This window comes from Monodelphis domestica, chromosome 1 (genome assembly GCF_027887165.1).
Source record: "Monodelphis domestica isolate mMonDom1 chromosome 1, mMonDom1.pri, whole genome shotgun sequence".
Lineage (NCBI taxonomy): Eukaryota > Metazoa > Chordata > Mammalia > Didelphimorphia > Didelphidae > Monodelphis > Monodelphis domestica.
In genome coordinates this window covers 588,269,903-588,286,614 of record NC_077227.1, presented here as the reverse complement: position 1 = coordinate 588,286,614, position 16,712 = coordinate 588,269,903, and the positions used below count along the sequence as shown (strand labels likewise).

Here is a 16,712-nt window from a genome sequence, read left to right as displayed (position 1 = left end):
CAGAAAGAGAGAAACAGAGAGAGGGAGAGAAAGAGGGAGGATCAAGAGTATGTGCAGGATCATCTATCTCAAAAAGAAGTGCCACTTCTTTGTCAGAAATTCAGGAAAAGGAGAAAAGAGTAGTGGATGATGTCAAGGAGATGCAAGCTGAAGAAAATAGAAGAAGCTAATATTGAATAGGCTCAGTTTTCTCAATAAAGTAAGAAAGAACCAATGTAACCAAAATTAGAAGGGAAGCAACAAATTGGGAAGCAATCTTCATAACAAAAACCTCTGACAAAGGTCTAATTACTCAAATTTATAAAGAGCTAAATGAATTGTACAAAAAATCAAGCCATTCTCCAATTGATAAATGGGCAAGGGACATGAACAGGCAGTTTTCAGCCAAAGAAATCAAAACTATTAATAAGCACATGAAAAAGTGCTCTAAATCTCTGATAGTCAGAGAGATGCAAATCAAAACAACTCTGAGGTACCACCTCACACCTAGCAGATTGGCTAACATGACAGCAAAGGAAAGTAATGAATGTTGGAGGGGATGTGGCAAAGTTGGGACATTAATTCATTGCTAGTGGAGTTGTGAATTGATCCAACCATTCTGGAGGGCAATTTGGAACTATGCCCAAAGGGCGATAAAAGACTGTCTGCCCTTTGATCCAGCCATAGCACTGCTGGGCTTGTACCCCAAAGAGATAATAAGGGAAAATATATGCACAAGAATATTCATAGCTGCGCTCTTTGTGGTGGCAAAAAATTGGAAAATGAGGGGATGCCCTTCAATTGGGGAATGGCTGAACAAATTGTGGTACATGTTGGTGATGGAATATTATTGTGCTCAAAGGAATAATAGAGTGGAGGAATTCCATGGAGACTGGAACAACCTCCAGGAAGTGATGCAGAGTGAGAGGAGCAGAACCAGGAGAACATTGTACACAGAGACTGATACACTGTTGTACAATCGAGACTTCTCCATTAGTGGCAATGCAGTGTCCCTGAACAATCCGCTGGGATCAAGGAGAAAATAAAAACATTGCCCTCAAGCAGAGGACAAACGGGGGGAGTAAAAACACCGAAGAAAGGCAACAGCTTGACTACAGGGGTGGAGGGGATATAATTGAGGAGAGACTCTAAATGAACACCTTAATGAAATACCAACAACATGGAAAAGAGTTCAGACCGAGGACACATGTGATACCCAGAGGAATCCCACGTCGGCTATGGGAGAGGTGGGAGGGGGGGAGGAAAAGAAAATGATCTTTGTTTCTAATGAATAATGTTTGAAAATGACCAAATAAAATAATGTTAAAAAAAATAAAGTAAGAAATAAGGTCCTCAGATAAGGGGGAAAGCCTTAGGGGAGGTGTGGAAGGTTCCAGGAAAAATTTTTGAAATAGCTTCTGTGGAGAGTGAGATAGAGGATCTGTTTAGGAGAAATAAAAGAACTACCTGTCTGCAGTGAGGGCTCAATTTAGGTAAAATAACATGAATTGGTAATGTATTAAATAAGCATACTTGTGAGCCTTACTAGAGCTAGATTCAGTTACTAATGATTAGGAGCAGAGTAAGCAGTTTGGGGAGTATTCCAGGGTTGAGGTTTGGCAAAAATAAGTTGTGGTAGCATAAGAGAAATGAAGAGGACTCCCTTAAAATACTAGAAATTTAGTAAGGGAAAAATCCTTCTGTGTCACAAGGGTGATGTCCTCTAACCCCATATACAAGTTTTAATGTCATTTTGAGAAAAAAAGGAAACACATTATGGTAGAATATTGTATCTCCAAAAGGCAAGAAGAAAATAAACTCTCCGCATGCCTTAATTCTTGATCTACCAGCAACTGATATTTAATTTGTGAACATTCTCCATAATTTTGCATTAAGAGACACCTTTAAACTATTACCATGACTAATGATTTAGAAAATAAACCATTGAATCAAGTAATAACCTGTCAAACATTGTTTTTAAAAAAAAAAACTTCCTTTAGTATTTCAATTATAGATGCTTATTAGTATGGATCTCCATACCTTGATAGTTCAAAGAAAACATGACTATTTCATTAAAGTTATCACATTCCCAAACCCTTCTTATGATTAAATCTGAGTGTTCTAGGGCAAGAGAATTAGGTAATTGCTTAACATTAGGCCTCTTGAGTCTCTGAAGCAATCAGATTATTTTTATTTTTAGGAATCTGTGTGTTCTAAATATCTTGTTTCCAAACTCAAAAGTTTATTGAAATAAAAAGTTGGAAAGGTTGCTTTTTTCTTTCTTTGTTGGGGAAATTAGTACATGTGAAAAAAATCAAATTTTCAAAGATTTAAGAGGGGATAGAAATTTCCTGTCATTATTTCTGCAAAGAAATACCTGTTTAACATCACAGACTTACCAGCTGCCATTAAACCTATAATGAAATGAACTATGATCACTCATGCAGGAAGTGGACATCCCTGAAAGAGAGACACAGAGAGAGAGACAGACAGACAGACAAAGAGACAGAGAGTCAGAGAGAGAATCAGAAAAATAGAGAGAAAGAAAATGAAAAAAATCCAAATTTACCCTCAGTTGTTAATTCATTTAAATCTCAAGTCCTTCAGAATCCTGAAATTGGGGGGGGGGGGGGGGATAAGATTTCAGGCAGCAGGGGGGAAAAAAACAAACATTGAGCCCAGGTTCAAGTCCTATCTCTGTCACTTCATGGTCGCATGACCTTGAGCAAATCACTAAACCTCTTAGCCTTGGTTCCCAATGAAGGGAAATGAAGGGATCAGACCATATGACCTCTGAGGTGCCTTCCAGCTTTAAATCTATGATCCCATATATGGCCAAGAGTAATAAAGGGTTGCACATGAAATAGAAAGAGACCCACCAAGATTCTAATTTCAGTTCTGCCATTAGCTAGCTGTACATGACTTTAAGCCAGTTATTTACTTTCTCTGAACACTAGTTTCCTTATCTGCAAAATGATGGGGTTGAAGACTAGTTCTCTGAAATCTTCCTCCAACACTTTTTATTCTAACAGGTGTATTTATTTTATACAACAGGTGTATTTTCCTGGGAAGTTGTATATGCAATCAATTTTTGCAATTAAATCACATTTTAATGGCACAAGAACACCTCACTACTATTATGAACCCATTTCATAAAAGGAAGAATCCTTTAAAACAACAATAACTATAATTTCTTTTGTACTTTCACATATTGAGGAATTTATTTTTTTTGTTTCTTTTTTTTATATTTTTTAAAGAAGAGGTACACCTGTACACTGAAAAAAGCTCATGGCTTAACAAACATTTTCCAGGAAGGTCTTTGTCTTAAACATAATAGGAGAGCATGTGACATGGCAGGACACCTCAGGGATCACAGCTTTAGTTCTGAAGATTAGCAGTATCATTGGTTGAGGGGGCACAGGTGTAAGAGTGCAGAAGAAGAGACAGAACAAAAAGAACAATGTCAATCCAAAAGCCACCATATTTTCTATCTCCTTTGTATTGCCAATCAAAACTTGAGAGATAGAGAACATGCTCATGTAGGCTACTACCTGAAAATAAAGTCACAGCAATCATTTTTAATAAGTCATTTTATAATCACTTCAAAAAGAGCACTTTGTCAGTTTGGTGCATGTTGAGATGGGGTCACTTACCATTTCAAAACCACACCCAAAAAACTCCATACCTGTTAGCCTCAAATCCTCCCCGTCTCAATCATTTACAAAAGCAATGAATCTTTTTAACATGATGTTCTTTTCAGTATAAAAGAGATTTCATCATTTTTCTCTTCAAAAACCTGCAATCCTCATTTATAAATGTTATATCAGCATCCTGTTCTGTACACCTGAGTACACCTCATCTTTCATTTTCAAAGTTGAAAAGTTGCAGCTATGGATATGACAGATAAAACTCAAGTTTCATCTGTTTTAAACTTATCATTTACCACCTATTTATTGTTGTGCAGTCCTTTCAGTCATGTCTGACTCTTTGTGACACCACTTGGGATTTAGTTGGCAAAGATAATGGAATATTTCTTTTTCATGTATATTTTACAGATAAGGAAACTTAGGTAAAAAGGGCTAAGTGACTAGCACAGGGTCACAAAGCTAGTAAGTGTGAAGATTTGAATTCAGATCTTCCTGACTCCAGGCCCAATACTCTATCCCCTGAGCCACTTAGCTACCCATTAAACCTTACCAATTATAGAAATTATCAAACAGTCTCTTCAAGAGTTATTAAACAAAAGTGCTCAGTGAATGGTTACTTCGACAAACTTGATACACTAAAAAGTTTCCAATCCTCCTGTAAAGGGATGAAATAGCACCCATGAAAAGTATGGACATGCTTCTTTTAGACTTATAAATGTGAAATTCTCAGAGATCTTTTTGACTATTGAGTTGTTGAATTGAAAACCCTAATTTTTCTTCTAGGCAAGAACTACATTTTGTCCCCAAGTTATTGTGATCAATCATAGAGACATAAAAAAAAAAGAATTAATGGAAACCTGGGAAAAGAGCAACAGTACTAGCCTATTACTGGAAACTTGAAAAGCAGTTTCTGAGAAGTACTGTCAGGTAACTAGCAAGGAACCATTGGCACATCTACCCCAACCATTATCCCCAAATTTTTGACAAAAGTATGGAGAAAACAAGAAATGTAAAGGAGAGGCCTGTCTAGCCAATCTCTTCTTTATGGCTCCAAGTCCACAAAATTCACTTTAGGCCCACAGTTATAGACCATAGAGAATGGACTAGAGAAAAATCAACTCAAAATGAATAGGCTATAGAGAAATACAGACAAATGAGAATATCTATTCCATTCATGGCAAATAGAATGAAAACCAACTCTCATAATCACTGACTTTATGATCGTTTTGTTCTTCCTGCTTAATAACCAAGGTAAATAATGAGATAGAAAAGAGTACTGTCTCTTTCATGTCACCTGTTGCCCTAGTGAAGTTAATAATAATAATAATAGCTAATATTCATATAACATCTCCAATGTGCTAGGCACTGTAGTAAGCACTTTACTAATATCTCATTTGATCTCATTTGATTCTTACAATGACCCTGCAAGGTAGAGTCTACTATGAAAATTAAATTAACTCTCCTCTGATTATGAAAGTGAAATTAACTCTCCCAAGATTGTGAAGATTAAATTAACTCTCCCTTAATTGTGAAAATGAAATTAACTCTCTCCTGCTTGTGAAGATTAAATTAATTCCCCTGCCCATTTTTAGATTTAATCACAGTTGAGTGGGGGAGATCTGTGGCCCACACATGCAATAGTGGGTGACGAATTGAAATCAACTGACTGCCCCCTGGGCAGTCCTAAGAAAAGCTTTAGCTGTAATTAGTAGATGTAAAAGTGGAAGAAGGCACAGGAAGTGACATAAAAGAAGTGTCTTTAAAAAGGTGTTACAACTTCCTTTGGGGAGTTCTTCTGAAGTTCTGAGTTTGAGTTGGACGCTGAGAAGAATCTGCTTACTGTACCTGAGACCTTGGACTTGGTGTGACTGTTCTTAAATATATCCCTTTGGACTGACACGTGGTTAGTTAAAAAAGCTGATTCCCTTTCCTTGGATTTCTGAAGGGACTAGCCTCAGGAGAGACCTACCCTCTTTAGAGAGGCTCCCTGCATCCCCAGGTCCTCGGCTTAAAGCTGAGGCCCCTCTGGCTAAAGGCTAATTAGCCCTGCCTGTGTTGAGCCAGGGGCTGGAGCAAAATACTTAGTACTTCAGCTAGATATCTTACCCTATCCTTTCTCTGATTTTCTTACTTACACTCCTATATTTTATAAATAAATTATTAAAATAAATCTCTTAGAATTAATTAAATTCCTGGTGACCCTATTCTTAAATAATCCAGTCCAAACTTTTATAAAAACTCCTCACAATTTCTACCCCATTATTCTATATTATCCTCATTTTACAGTTGAAGAAACTGAGGCAAAAAGGGTTAAATTATTTGCCCAAAGGTTACATAGCTAGTAAAAGCCTGAGACTGAATTTGAACTCAGATCTTCCTGACTTAAGGCCCAGAGCTCTCTCCACTGAGCCACGTAGCTGTTGCTAATGTTTGCCCTCTGTTTCTAGGAGACATCTCAGAGTGATATCTTGACTTGTGTATGAACTGAGTTGAAGTGGGGCAGAGTTGCACAATCATCAGCCTCATTCTCTCATTCAAGAGTCATCAAGGTCCAGTGGCAAGACAGTTACTTAATTACTAAAAAGACTCAAAAATGAGATTAAGATACTGTCAATGACAGCTGAAAGATTACATAGCACAGGAGAAGTAACACAGGATTAGAGAGAGACTAATGATATCCTGTTTTCAAAACAGAATAAAGTTTAAACTATAGCCCAAAGAGCTTTACCTTTACTTTGGAGGACATTTCTAGAACATATTATTAGAGATGTTTCGTAAACATCTAGAAAAAGAAGCGGTCATTACAAAAATACAGTATGGTTTATCAAGAGTAGGTCATGAAAGACAAACCTTTCTGAACCTTTCAGACCTGTAATTTGACTGACTTAGAGAACTCTATTCTGGAAAACACCCCATGGGAAACACCTATGCAAATCAGCAGATTTTCTTCACTTTATCAGCTGAGAAAGTTGCCTTAGCATAGAAAGGCCAACCAACTTTCCCAAGGTCACAAGACCTGCAAATGTCAGATGTAGAATCTGAACATAGGCTAACTCTTTATATACTATGCTTCTCTGGTCCTTTATTTTATGAATGTAATATTATTTCAGTTTTTGGATAGGGTTACTGGACTAATAGTTTAGAAAATGCCATCTTGTTTACTTAGATTTTAGCATAGCATTTGACAAAATCCTTTATACTATTCTCATTGAAAAGATGTGGGCTAGGCAACAATAAATGCAAGTGTATTAGAAACTGGTCAAATGGATAGACTAAAAAGAGTAATTACTGTAATAGTTAAAGGGATTATAGAGAATACAGAAGTACAGGAGATAAGGAAGGTTTTGTAACAGGGAATGCAGGGGTTGAAGGGAGAGTGGGAATCTGGCTGCTGGTGAGGTAAAAGGAGAGAGATACCCCCTTCTGAAAGGCTATCTTTGAAAAATGGGGTTCCAAGAAATGGATCAACTATGATAGACTGAGAAGATGTCTTCTCGATTGATGTTGAAGATACTCCAGAACAGGTAAGCCCAGACCCCCCTGAGGGACAAGCCTCCCCCGGACCAAGGTTGTCCAGCAGAGTCTGACCATTTATGGTTGAATGGCTATCGTGAGGTTCACCTCCCTCTATATCCCCTGAAATGATAGTCCTCTTATCTGACTGCGGGTTATTTAAATAAAGATGAATTTTAATAACAAGTTTGGATTGGGGAGGAATCAGGGTAGAGGAAATTAGGATTTCCCTATACTTTTCTGGTTTGAGTCTCCCTCAGCTTTTGAGCTGAAGCCAGGCCTCACAGACTGGTGGAGGGTTTCTTTTATTCCTGTCTATGCTAATCTATGCTAGTTTTCTTAAGTTCAAAGTCTTTATCAGTAGGCAGCAAGAGGAAGAAAAGGGCCTGACTCTTTGGGCTGATGCCCCTAAAGACTGGCCTTACAGTTCAAACCACTCCCCTTAAATCCCTCTGTTCAATGATAGGATCACAGGAATCCAGATAGAGCTCACAGTTGGGAAAAGTCCAGGAATAGAAGCACTTCTATCCCAAGACAGGGAGAGAGGCTCCTTCCAGTTAGAGGGCCAGCAAAGAGAGCCCTAAGACCAACTGTCACTCTCCAAGTTCCCTCCCCCCACCAACTGTCATTGCTGTCCATCAATTTCACTCTAACCTTACAACTGCTGTTTCTTCCACCTGAGTGGCAGAAAGTCCAAAACTTGCTTCAGTTTTCCTTTCCACATTACTAGTAATTGATCCATTGTGTATTTAGGAGTATATCTACAATGAAATCTCCCAAGGATCTGTGCTTGGTACAGATGCTGTTTAGCATGGTGCTATTTTAACATTTTAATTGGATAAAGAAATAAGTGTCATCTTCACAAAATTTGCAGATGTCACATATATAGGAGGAAAACCCACTGGATGAAAGAGTCAGCATCCAAAAAAAAGAAAGAAAGAAAGAAAAAATGACAGGCTAAAATATTGGAGCAAGGCTAACAAAATAAATTTCAACAGGGTAAATGCAAAGTCTTACATGTGACTCAAGAAATCAATTCACAAGTATAACATATCATTAGACAACTAATTTTGGGGGGGGAATCTAAGGGGTTTGTTGTTGTACAGTCATTTATTCAGTTGTATCAATCCAAGAACAAGGGGGACAGAGCAAAGAATGAAGGCCAACTTGGGCAATGAAGGTCACAAAAAGAATTCACAAATGGGAAAAGAGAACAGAGGGTTATTCTTGGACAAGAAGAACACAAGTATAATTAGATGTTCTATGGTGAGGAAGGTCAAGTTGCTGAGGGAAATTCCAGGATGAGATAACAGCAGAGGCATAATTTTGAAGTCCAGATGCCTACAGTCATTTGGATATAATGGCTATTACAAAATAATATAATAACTAGTCTGTTCTTATTAAGAAGAATTTCTGGCAACTATACCCTAGCAGACTTGAACTTAGGTGGCTCCAAAAGAGATGAAACTGGAAGCTAGTTCTAGTGGAAAGACTACATGCCTGACAGTCACCACATAGCAGAGCAATAAAGTCCAGCCTCCACATTAATAGACTCCAGTAAGCAACATACATATTAGAGATGCTGCACCCATTTAAGAGGCCCAGGAAAAGGAGCTAAATGACATCACTCAAAGACAATGGCTATACTGAGAAGGAACTTTGTTATGTGTATCCATAGAAAACCTGTTAACCAGGACCTTTAGGAATCAGGTTTATTCCAAAAGAGGTCATTGTTTGTATTGCTGAATAGTCAATAAAGTTTAATTGAATGCATTGATGGATGTCTTATTAGTGTACCTTTAGCCCTAATAAGTGTACCTAACAATAAATCAATTTACCTGCACACCATGCATTGTAAAGTCCAAGCACATTGAAGATTGAGGGGAAAAAACTGAGGCAGCTCATCAGCACAATTAGCTAAAACTAGGTCTACTACCTCAGAAAAAAGCAATTCACCACTGGTAGGTTTGAGGCTGGGTCCTCTCTAGCTGAAACAAATGCTCATAGGTACTGAAGGAATGGACTAGTTCCCCAAGTCATAGTGGGCTGCCCAGAGAAATTTTTCTGGTGAACAGGCTTTGGCTAAAATACCTCATTCCGGCAAAGATAATCCCATGATAAAACTTTCTCAAGAATAGTCTTGCTCTCCAAAGGAAGACTCAATTCTAGGCTGTTCTTTAAGGTGCCGTTACAAATATACCTCTTAAAAAATAAGTTCTAAGTAAAATTTTGCAGTTCTTTATTCAAATTTTTTTTTATTTTTATGTGTTTATTGAAATGTTTGTGTTTTTTATTGTAAATTCACAATAAAAAAGAACAGTCCGTTTTAAAAAGAAAATAATTTAAAAATACAATATACAATATAACTGAAAGTCCTCACATTATCATGTTATTTTCTCCTGTCTCACCCAGATTAAACCTATTCTGTCCCACCTAGCCAAAAGATATCCTGTCCTTTAGACCCATGCTCAACAACTTACTCAAAGCAAGGTCTATTTTAATCATGAATTACACAGAAAGTTGCTAATGATCAAAAATATAGACATCTGCAGATAGACCCTATTGTACTGAAAGACAGAAGCAGATCAGAAATAGTCAAAAGTCAAGAACCCTGTCTTCTGGTCCCACCAAATTAATGGTCAAGTCATCTTACTTTCGGCATGTCCTTTTCCCTTGCTGAGCCTCAATTTTTCTAATCTATAAAATGAGATTCTATTTTATCCTCTCCAGTCAAAAATTCTAATGCTAAGATTTTATATGGCCATATTTTAATTAAGAGTTAACAGGACATTTTGATTTTCTGACTGCACTTAACTTCTCCCCAAAACCCACAGGCAAAAAAATGTTCTTTTAAAAAAGAGAGAAACTCACTATGCATAACACATAAACAGAAAGTAGTACTCCTGTTTCCTAATGTTTGCCATTATCAGGGTTTAAAAGGCATTTTCCTCCAAAATAGACAACATAACACCCACAAGGCACAGGCATCACAAAGAGAAAAACCTGTTAGCCTAATACATACTACTTAAAATATAGACTTAAAAGTTTTTTTTTTTAACTAATGATAATAAAAACCTCAATTCCTTCTATTGAGGAAGATCAAAAAGCCTCATTTTTTTACTATTCTGCCACATTGTAATCTACCCTGTGTGGGTATGGGTGTATACAACTTTCCATGATCCTTCTAGAGAAAAAAAGGAAGAACCTGTTTTCTCCTTTTGCTTATTATGCTCTTCTTAGCTTCAAAGAAATGATGCTTATGTATGCATTCAGGACCAGAAGGTCTTTGGGGGAAAAAAAGATGATTGGGTCACTATATCAATTCTCCATACCTTATTATATGTAAAATTAAAAAGACTGTGCTAAACCAATTCTGCTAATAATTAGTGGCTTGTAGATTTTTTTTAGGGAAAATTCTTAATGATAGAACATGGGGTTAAAGATAGGAAACTAAAAAAGAGGATGAAGTTTATGACTGCTATCTGTTTCAAAGTTTATAATTTCTATCTATTTCAAAATTTATGATTTCTATCTCTTTCATGATAATATCTGACAAGTTAGTAAAGCTAATTTTTAACAAATATTCCTAGTCTTAAATCTAGCATGGTAATACTAGAATGCTAAAATTATAGAATCTCAAAGTTGGAAAGGAAATTTCATTTCCCTACTTGTGCCTCTCCCCAACTCCCCACTTTCTACTTCTTTATGAGGGACATGACAATCTGCTTTATGGATCTCCTTAAAATCCCAGAAATTGTTTTACATATATTTTATATTTAATTTTCTATATACATGCTGTTTTTCCCCAATAGAAGATATATTCATTCAAGGGTGGAGCCAATTTCATTTTTGTCTTTGCATCCCTAGCATCTGACACATTACCTAGCAAATAATAGGCCCTTAATGTGTGAAATATACATAATATATTTCTGGTGAAATGGTGAACATGAAAAGCACAGAGAAACATAATATGTAATAATATAAAATTTCATAGTAAATAAATAGTCTAATTTAAACTGAGGTAGATAATGAGGAGAAGGGGCCACTGAGAAATTTCTTGATTAGCTTGGAGTTGTATAAACCTGAGAGCCAATATCTGAACTCAAGTCTTCTGATTTCCAAATCATTGTCCTTTCCATTATAACATAATTCCTCTCAATATCCCTCATAAAATGTGTTATCTGTGTAGCACAATAATAAGGAGAAAGGGTCTTTAAATAAAACTTATATAAGAGAATTAAAATAAATATATGAATCCAAGAACTACAGTAGATAAATGGCCCATGGAAACTGAGAACAAAGTTCTCAGAAGAATTGCAAACTATAAACAATATATGAAAGATTGCTCAAATCACTAATAAGAAGAGAAATGCAAATCAAAACAACTCTGAGTACAAAATATTTAACAGCAGCTCTTTTGTGGTGACAAAGAATTGGAAACTGAAGGGATGTACATCAATTGGAGAACGGCTGAACAAACTGTGATATATGATTGTAATGGAATATTATTGTACCATAAAAAATGATAAATAAGATGATCAACAAAAAACTTGGAAAGACTTATATGAAATGATGCAAAGTGAAATGAGCAGAACCAGGAGAACCTTGTACACAGTAACAGCAATAATGTATGATGATCAACTATGAATGTATGAACTATTATCAACAATGCAAAGATCTAAGACAATTCCAAATCATTCATGATGAAAAAGGTTATTATGTATTATGTAATAAAACTCCATCAGTTCCTTCTACATAGAAGGAACTGATGGAGTTTTAATACAGATTGAAACAAACCATTTTTCACTTATTTCCTTCATGAGTATTTTTCTTTTATAAATGAAATGTGTCTTTAACACAACACAACAAACATGGAAATATGTATTGCATGATAGTACATGTATAACCTATATCATATTACCCGCTCTCTCTGGGAAGGAGGGGAAGGAGAGAGGGAAGGAGAGAACATGGTTCACAAAATGTCAGAAAATTATTATTAAAAATCATATCTACAAATAATTGGGGGGATCTAAAAAAATCAAAAACCAACTCTCAGGGTTTAGCTCACACCAAACAAATGAGAAAAGATTATTCAAGACAGGAAGTCAGTATTGGAAGGATTGTAGAAAGATAGGCAAACTAATATACTATTGTAGAACAGTGTGTCCTAAAGAAACCTGGAGTTATGTGAAGTGCTCTTCTTCTATGTGTGGAGTTATGTGAAGTGTCCATATTCTAACCCAGGGATCCCATTGCTAGGCACAGACCCTCTAGAACGTCATATAAAGAAAGAAAGTCCCATATAAACCAAAATTCTTTAAAGAATGCTTTTTGAAGTAGTAAAGTAGAGGGAGGGGAGGGACGAAGGGAGTATGGTATGTGAATATGATTATTCCCTAGGAAATGATGAACATGAAAAATACAGAGAAGCATGGGAAGACATGAAACTGATGTAAATAGAAATAAGCAGAATCAAGAAAACAAAACACATGATGACTACAATGTAAATGGAAGAACAAAAACAAAACTAAGCAACACTTTGTCATCATCATGAAGAATTGTGGCCTCATTGACAAGGGAAGAAAACATAAGCCTCTCTCCTCTTTGCAAAGGTTGGAGACAATGGATATGGAACAATGACTTTACTGTCAAACTCAATTGATAAGTGAGTTTTGTTAAATTTTTCTTTCTCCTGTATTTTGACCTTTTATTATATTTTGTTATAAGGAAAGATCCTCTGGAGAGGATAAGAGAAAAGGATATATTTGAAAATGAAGCTGAGAGAAAAACAAAATACAAAATTTTAAATTTAAAAATAAACAGAATTTATCAAGGCCAAAAATTTCCAAATAGTAGTATAAAGCACAGATTTGGGTATGATAGACTAAAAAGTGCCTTTGTTACTTACATGTCTTAAATAACATGATATTTGAAAACATGAAAAAAATGAAAATGCCCTTAGGGTCACGCCAAATTTTTTATATGCTTTAAAGAATAAAGGGCAAAATTGTATATAGTAATGATTCACAGCTTCACATTCTTTTTATGGTCATCTTTACATGTGGAAATGCTCATGTATGCTGGTTTAACAAACTCAGAGTTGTTTTTTTAAGAAAATGTACTTTGATGGATTCTATTTTATCCTTTAAAGAGCATTTTAAGATATTTTAATTCATTAAAAACAAGTTAATAACTTATCGTATACATTAGTAGACTGCCCTGCTCATGAAAAAAGCAAACTTACAGATAATACATTGCCTTACATTAGGCATCTTAAGAAGGTTTCAAAACCTTTTCAGCAAGATTCCTCTCAATTGCTCAATAACTAAGCTGTTCATCAAACTTTCATGCACTATCTTTGGCACTCTGGCATACAGCAAAAAAAAAAGAAACACAAGATAGATGAGCCAAGGGGCTGAGGTATGTACCAGGGAATGGTCAGGCTATTATTCCTCTGAATGCATTGCCTAATTAGACTTCACAGGAGGAGAAAGGGTTTTAATATTTAACAAGTATAATGGTGTGATCAATGTACACAAATCAGGTCTGATAAGGAGCACTGCATATTAAATAGAAATGGAAGAATGGGGAAGGTATAATCATGAAAAGAAAAAAAATTTCAACTATGAACATCAACCACATTTTTCAGCATTACCATTCCTACTACCAAAACTCTGTTAACGATTTAGTCATGTCCCCTTGTTTCAGCAGACTATATTTTTAAGGATTTTTAAAATCTTAACTCAAAGCCTCTTTCCCAACTTTTTTTTTCAAATACATCTCTTCCCATTTCTTACTTATGCCCAAATCTCACCATCTACTTAGAATCATAGACTCATGAAATCAGACAAATCTTGGTCTTCTAATCCAACCCACAATCCAAGGTAAAGTGTCCCATGAGGTTCCTGTAAAATAATCCACTCCCATCTCAGTAATCTCCAGTGATAAGAAACTTCACTATCATACCTCAGCCTCAAGGCAGTCCACCTCACTCTTCAGACAGTTCTGATTATTGGGCAGTTTGTCCTTGCCAAAACCTGCCTCTGTACAACTACTACCCCGCTGCTCCTTCTACAAGCAAACAGAATAGGTCTAATCCTTTTTCCATGTGTGCTCTTCAAATACTTAATATACACTGCTCTGGCCCCTCTCTAATGAGTCTTTCCCTCTCTAAATAAAGTATCACAGTTTCCTCAATTGATCCTCCATTTGATGTGTTATATCTAACTTGTCAATGTCCCTTCTAAAATATGGTGCCCAGAACTTAATACAACACGACCGATATGGTCTACCCAAAGCAGGCGTATATCTTCCTTCATGCTGGACACTATACTTAAGAGTACATTTGCCTGTATAGTTTTTGCATATTATTGATTCATTCTAAGCCAAAATGATGTTTTAAAATGGAGTTTCCCACTAAAATGGATTTTTTCACATGAGCATTGTTCAGGGATCTCCCTCACCTGTACTTTTGCAGTGTTTGAGGGTTTTTACCCAAAAATATAGGACAATGATATATTTGTATTCAACTTTATTTTAATATTTAACCCTTGGATCTGCAGATTGGGACCATTCTGCATCTAGATTCTGTCTTCTCTATTAACTATCCTTCAAAACTTTTTATCAGTCTGCAAATATGATACACGTATTTTCAGCCAGGTCATTAATTAAATGTTGAACACAGTGGGAACAATGAAAGAATCCTTAGATCTCTCCATCTGAGTTGCCATTGAGCTATTAATCACATATTAATCACCACTGTTTGGGTTCTGGTGAAATGAGATAGTTAAAAGCAAAGCACTCTGCAAACCTTAAAACACTACATAAATGCTATCATTATTATTAGGTTCTAATAATATGATATATAAGAATATATTATAATAATGCTATTATTAAATTAGTCTGAAAACATCTAACTATACTATCATCCAGACTATATTTCTTTATCTTATGGTTCACAAGACTATCTTGAGATATTCTGGCAAATGCCTTGTCAGAAACTGTGTATAGCAGTCCTCAGCCTTTCCCAATCTACCAATCTTGTAAACCTATCAGAAAAAGGAAATGTGGTTAGCCTGACATGTTATTTCTTGATGAACTCATGATGGTTTACTCTGATTATCACTTTTTTCTGTTGATAATCTCCAATTTGTCTTATGAACATCACATTTGTACACAGTTGTTTGTATATTGTCTCCCCCATTAGATTGTGAGTTCCTTGAAAGCAGGGGCTGTCTTTTGCCCATCTTTGTATTCCCAGCACTTAGCACAATGCCTGGCACCAAGTAGATGCTTAGCAAATACTTTTTGATGGATTCTTTCTAAGTGATAACAAACCATTTTAAAAATAATAAATCTAAGAATTTTTGTTAGGGATTGGTGTTCATTAAATTGAAAGAATCATATAATTTTCTAGCTAGAAGAGATTATAGACATCTAATTCAACTTCTCCATTTTAATATTTTATTTTGAATATTGAGGCTTGAGAGGGAAAGCGATTTGTACAAGGTCACACAGCTGGTAAGTGCCAAATGAAAACTGAATGCAAGTTAGCTGACTCCAAATGCAGTCTTGTTTCCACTCTACCATGCTTCCACATTAATCCACTTTATCTGCCTAAAAATCAGAATAACCTTCATAATTTACCTATTGTTGGTCTTACAATACTTCTTCAATCACCTCCATAAATTTCCAGTACTCTAATATTTAATTCATGGTAACTCTGGTAATGCAACTTGAACATGATAGATGCTAATTGTCTTTTTACCATTTCCTCACTTAGTTGGGTCATCAATTCTGTTAACCATTTTTGTTCTATACTTTTCAATATGACCATCCTTATTAGTAATGGCAGACATAAAACATGAGTTGAGGAGTTGTTCCTTCTTTTCATCATCATCATCAACATCCAAAATACCTAAGCAAAACTTAAGTCCTTTTTTCAACCTCTTGCCCTCGAACATATTTATAGAGTCTTGTCTGTTTTTCTTAGATTCTGAAAAAGTCTCAGCTCATTCTGGGATTTAATAGCTCTGCTATTATTCTGACAAAATTTCATCACTCTTTTGTATTCATCCTTGGTTACCTGTGGTTAATTTCATCCTTTGTGTATATCTTTTTAAAATCTGAATTGGTCAATGAATTCCCTAAACCGTCACATCATACTCTTAGTTACCTCTTTTCTTCTATATCTGAATCATTTTAGAATTTCATTCTTGAGAGCGTCTCATCCTTGAGTCCATTTTCCTTATAGAATCTTAATCACAGAATCTTTTCTATCCTTTCAGTGAGCTCTTTGAGATCCAAATTCCCAAAATTTAAGGGACACATAAGGTCATACTCAATATATATTCTTGATTTTTTTTAAAAGACAGTAACAGGTAGCTTTTTTCCCTTTTTAGTTTTCTTATTATTATCATACAAAACACACTTCCACATTGATCATTGTTGTAAGATCACACTCATACAAAACCAAAACCCCAAAATAAAATTGGAAATACACTGATGTAAAAGATAGTATTCTTTGATCTGAATCCATCCAACTATAACAGTTTTCTCTGGAGATGGATAGCA

General features: G+C 35.6%; 1 protein-coding gene across 6 annotated transcripts in view; it reads right to left on the bottom strand.

Moving 5' to 3' along the window:
- CSGALNACT1 (chondroitin sulfate N-acetylgalactosaminyltransferase 1) overlaps positions 1-16,712 on the bottom strand; it is a 455,619-nt gene that overhangs the window by 423,505 nt on the left and 15,402 nt on the right. The window contains exon 2 of one of the 6 annotated variants that reach the window (XM_056813639.1): positions 2,379-2,439. The exons of the other annotated variants lie outside the window; for them this stretch is intronic. The gene's annotated coding sequence lies outside the window, so the exon portion shown is untranslated. The remainder of the gene's footprint in view (positions 1-2,378; positions 2,440-16,712) is intronic. 6 annotated transcript variants of the gene reach the window in all.